The sequence below is a fragment of the Papaver somniferum genome, chromosome 10 (assembly GCF_003573695.1).
Source record: "Papaver somniferum cultivar HN1 chromosome 10, ASM357369v1, whole genome shotgun sequence".
Taxonomy (NCBI): Eukaryota; Viridiplantae; Streptophyta; class Magnoliopsida; order Ranunculales; family Papaveraceae; genus Papaver; species Papaver somniferum.
Window position 1 is genome coordinate 34,982,377 of NC_039367.1, and position 5,907 is coordinate 34,988,283.

Sequence of the window (5,907 nt, forward strand, 5' to 3'; positions counted from 1 at the left end):
TGGAAAAGCCAAAAAGGAATTTGTCTGGATTACCTTTACAAACTCAAAGTCAAATCTTGAAAAGAAAATAATACATGATCTAAAGATTGGATTTCAACTCTTCATCGTCCCAAATAAATCCAACAATTAATAATTAAAATTCAATTACAGATGAAACCTAAACATCAAGCGCATCATCTCCAGTTTCAACGGTATCAATATGTCCAAAACGAGGGAAGTAAATCTTGGACGAGCTGCAGCTTCCTTTTGGTAGCACAGGACAATGGATGAACTTCTTGGCATACTTGTCAACACAAACGTAGACTTTGTACAGCTGACTATTCCCGGATTCATCGTCATTGCAACTGATGAATCGGCGTTACCTCGATTTCGTCTTCTATGGCTTTCTTAATTTGGTACGAACTGTAAAATCCACCATCTGGTTTAATTCCTTCTTTATGAAGAATGTGCAGGAGTTTGATTTTCTTCTTCAACTTTAAGGCCTTTTCGAAATACTCTTCTTGGTCTAGAATGGATTCTGAACATGTCCCGTGTTTATCCCATTCGTGCCCCCAGAATTTTAGCCCGTCGTTGTTTGGGCAGTCGATTACTGGCCAATTCTTTTGCAACTTCTTCTCAATGTCTGAAATCTACACAAACACACACATGTATAAAACACCGAAATTAGATCACCAGTTGCATATTCGCATGATCAAGGCGTTGACTTTGTAATTTTACAAGAATTACTGAGCTTCCATATTTGATGCGTAAAATTTATTTATTTAGTTCAGGGAATGATGAACTACTTACAGAAGTTGGGTTGAAAGGATTTTCGAAATCACAGTAGGTAGGGTAAGTGCCATCTACGTAGTTTGGCCACAGCCCATGAATACCAAAATCTGATTTGATTTTTCCTGGTTTTGACGAACAACCTTGAACGGTATCTTGATGAGATCCAGGCCACTGTAACAAAATATCACAAAGAAAAATAAGATAACGGTTTAACGATCGGAGCATAATTAATGTATGGAAGACTTATACCTGTTGCACAAAGTAGAAGAAATCAAAATCCTGTTGAACAGATAAAACTCCAACATGCTGCACGAGAAAGATCTCGACAAGGAGGAGCAAAATGGCTGATGACTTCATTTTTGCTGGAGAAGACTTCGGGTTCTGCGGCTTCTGCCTTTGCTCCACTATTGTAAGAGCCGCCTTTTATAGGATAGAAAACGGAGAGATTTGAATGCCAATGAGGCAATGAGTATATCTGAGAGCAAATTTCTTGTTTTTTTACATTAATCAAAAATGTTGTATGTGCAAGAAAAAATGTGTACTTTTGCACACCAAAAAAATGTTGAAGCATGTATTTATAGGACTAGACACAAGGACATCCCAGCAGTAAACGAGATTTAACGCTAGACACTATGTCATCCCAATAGTAATAAATGAAATTTACTTTAAATGTTTTTTATTTCTTTTTTGATACTAACAGAAAAATCCATTAAGATTTAATGAAAGAGTTATATATGTTTTATCTTTCATTAATTTGGCAATAGGATGGCTGGAGGATTAGAGTACCAAATATATATTTTTTCTTGTTTTTTTTTTTTTCCGAAGTGATATTTCTTCTTGTTCATTTAATCATTTGACTTGTATATTTTGGGATATATGTTTTAAAATAATTCTTTTGTACATTAATATCAACAATTTGAGCTTGGTCCAGTGGTTAAGTATTTTGGACCTGGAGGGTTAGGTCTCAAGATCGAATCCCTCCATTGTGTATATATATGTATATACACGAATACCTCCTCCTGATTGTGCATATATATATATATATATATATATCTTGAATTTGGAAAGTATTTTTTTGCATGATTTATTTGCCCGTTATTTTACTGTTTCGAATGAAATTTTAACTGCAGCAATTAATTCAATTTATTCTCCATTAATTTGCATTTACTGCCTGGTTATAAAAACAGTTTTGAGAACACAAATAAAACACAAGTTTTTACACCATTGTTTTCTATGAATCAAGAGACCACAAATACTGAGCAAGAATAGAGAGAGTAGAAGTGATCGATTTCTCATTGTGTGCGTGAGAGATCGAAAGAGAGTTTTTCTCGGCTGTTTTATCGTGGGGGCGTTGCGACGGAGAAAGAACTGCTTGAAAAAAATTCAAGACAGAGCCACGAAACGTCCTAAAAAGAGCGACCTGGTCGTGACTCAGCCGTCACTTTGTTTTGTGTTCTAATCTTTATTTTGCAGGTCTGAATCGGCAATTGTTCCAACAATATACTTGTATGATTTCTTTCTTTTTTGTCTTTTGGTAAGATGTATGTATTGAGCAAAAACTAAGCAAACCTACAATCTCGGGGAAGGCTTTCCCATTATATCACTGAACAAAACATGTACCAAAAAATATGGTGGAGTATTAATCCCGTATTAGTAATTGTATCATTTGTAGCTTTCTTTGAAAGAACATCCGCCACAAAATTTCCTTCCCTATATAAAAATTTCCTTCTTTTTTTTTGTTTACGTCCGTACTCGTTGCTTTGGTTATGGGATTTACTTTTGCAGAGTCGATACATTCAACAATTTTGTGTTAGTAATGACCAATGATATATTTATCCCTTAAATAAACAAACAATATGCTTTAAAAGAAAAAGAAAAAAAGAAAAAAAATACACAAACATTTTTGTGTCGATAACAATTTTGCTCTTCTATTATTGCTTTTTTTCTTTCCATCGGTCCCTCTAGAGTATAGCATGAATAAAATCTTTAATGTGAAGATAAACTGAACAACTTTGTGCCACTATCAAGTAATTAACACCCACGACAATTGAATAAACTGGGACGAACGAAAGAAAGAGCCGATATGACTTTGACAAAACTATAGACTAATATAAAATTTGGAGTAAATATGTTTTGAGAAAACATGTAGTAGTATGTGTACAGATACTCATTTTTGTTTTTTTAATTACCCTGTACTTGCCTCCATAGACTTCCGATGGAATTGATTTACCCAACTACTTAGGGAATAAGTCATGTCTCCCTCGTAGGCGTCTTCCCAAATGATTTCTCTTAGCGCATGAGGAAATTCCTCAGGTTTTATCTCACGTTTGTTCTTAAAATGCTTTGCCAGAAAATATGCAGCTTCCTTGTCTGTCCTGCGAGATCCCGCAGTCACAATGCTAAACAAGAAAGCAGATTTGAACTCGTTAAACTTAAATCCCTCGCTCATCTTGTGCACATCCTTGACGATTCTATCTAATCGCCTGGATTCACTTGGTTCGACATCATAAAATACTTTCTTCTTAACACACTCTTTGCAGATTTTCTGTGGGTGGCAAGGTGAACGGTGTTTGTACCGATGGCGACAGTACGACGAAGTATGAGCCAAGCAGTCTGGAAAAGCCAAAAAGGAATTTGTCTGGATTACCTTTACAAACTCAAAGTCAAATCTTGAAAAGAAAATAATACATGATCTAAAGATTGGATTTCAACTCTTCATCGTCCCAAATAAATCCAACAATTAATAATTAAAATTCAATTACAGATGAAACCTAAGCATCAAGCGCATCATCTCCAGTTTCAACGGTATCAATATGTCCAAAACGAGGGAAGTAAATCTTGGACGAGCTGCAGCTTCCTTTTGGTAGCACAGTACAATGGATGAACTTCTTGGCATGCTTGTCAACACAAACGTAGACTTTGTACAGCTGACTATTTCTGGATTCATCGTCATTGCAACTGATGAACGGCGTTACCTCGATTTCGTCTTCTATGGCTTTCTTAATTTGGTACGAACTGTAAAATCCACCATCTGGTTTAATTCCTTCTTTATGAAGAATGTGCAGGAGTTTGATTTTCTTCTTCAACTTTAAGGCCTTTTCGAAGTATTTTTCATGGTCTAGCCCTATAAATACATGCTTCAATGTTTATCTTACACATGATAAGAAAGCTCTCTCTTCATCTCCTCTATTTTGTGCATGTTTCTTTATTCACAACACGTTATCATGCACATAATTCTACTAATTGATCGATACTATTTTTAATTATCATGTATGTAGTTCTACCAACTGATAAATATTTTTTTTAGCTTTCCCTCAGTTGTTGTTTTCTCAGAAGAATCCTATTAAAAATTTCTTGGTCTGGCAATATTAATAAGAAAATCGAAACTATATTAGAGAAATACATATATTTACTTTATCTCATATGTTCGTGCTTGTTCCTATTTTTATTTTTGTTTGTCACTAAACATTGGATCATGAACATTATACAACTTTTATTGTACAGTGTTTGTTGGAAAATATATGCGGCTTCAGTTTCTCGGAAATTATGTTCACATGACAAATATTTTTTTTGATAATAAGGAAATTTTATTGATTAAGTAGGAAGAAAATTACAATCTTTTCCAGGAGAGTACAAATTTCTATTGTAAAATTACTGTGAAGATATACACTGGTGGGTGTTTCTCTAACTGATTTAGAAATTGAATCAGCTACCTGGTTATCTTCCCTACTAACATAAGTAAAATGACATAGTTCAAAACCTAAACATAAATGTTTTATTTCCTTAAGAAGATTTTTGTTTTCCTAATGTATGGGAAGAACATTGTTTATTATTGATCGAATGACCAATTTCGCATCGGCTTCTATATGAATATTTGTGAAGTGTTCTTCCCTTGCCCACGCCAAAGCTTCACGAATTTCCATGCATTCTTCCATCTCTGGATTTAATGCTCCATCTTCATAAGTCCCTTTGATTCCTTCGCAATTGTCTGAATGAGAACGTAAATAAAACACCAGTTCCAATTTTGTTAATGTTGTAATCAAAAGATGCATCTACATTGAATTTCATAATATGCTGCAAAGGTGGTTTCCGTTGGGAAATTCTAACAGCGACAGTATTGTGAGAATGAGACTGTGAATCAGGAAAGTAAGAGTGCAAGTAATAGTTAATCTTATGCATGGAAGTAAAAGGGTTAGGAATAACTCCCTGAAATGCTGAATCGCATCTATCCTTCCATATTATCCAGGAACTAATAATCAATGTGAAGAAACTATTATAATCATCATGACCATTTCCTACAAGTAGACAGTTCTCGACCCATTCTGAAACGCTGTGAAATTTTTTATTAACTTCATGGATATCAACATCCACAAGGTTTCATACTTACTTGGCATGCGCACAACTGAAAAGTATATGCTCCAGTATCTCATCTACGGATCCACATATAACGCACTGTGTGTCAATACTCTCATTATAGTGCAAGCTTCAGTCTTGTGGAATGTGCTTCATGTAAGCATTTCCAAACAAAATTTTTGATCCGATGATCTAGTTTACTCTTCCATAATGCCATCCATACTCTGCTCTGAGTAACTCTGCCCCTAACTATAACCTCTGTGTTTCCCATGGTGAGCTTCTTATGAGCACTTTTAATTGAATATTTTCCATCCTTTGGTTGAGTAAGGATACATTCCAACTGTTTGTGTTGGGAACGATTAATTCTTCTACTTCATGATAGAATCTATGCAGATCATTAATAGGTTGAGGAGGAGACGATAAACCAGGAATCCACCTATCCAACCAGATTTTGGTTTTTTTTTGCCATTGTTGACCTCCATAAAGTAGTTATGTTGAACTACCAGTAACCCTCTAGTAATGTCATTCCATGTATAAGAGCCATTGTCAGCTTTGATGTTTTGATGTATAATGTCACTATTTTTGAAATACTTCCTGCTCATTATTTGTGACTACAGTACATAGCCTCCCTGCTAGCTTAGTAAGCAGTGCTAAGTTTAGCATTTAAAGGTCTCTAAAAGCCAAACCACCAAATTCTTTTGGGTTTGCATACTTTGAGCCAAGCAATAGGATTTGTGCCTCTGTTGGAACTGTAACCCCCAAAAAACTTCCTCTGAATAGTTG

The 5,907-nt window shown here is 35.0% G+C and overlaps 1 pseudogene; it reads right to left on the reverse strand.

Annotated features, from left to right (window-relative positions):
* Window positions 1-1,301, reverse strand: LOC113317436 (annotated as a pseudogene).
* Between the last annotated feature and the right edge of the window lie 4,606 nt (window positions 1,302-5,907).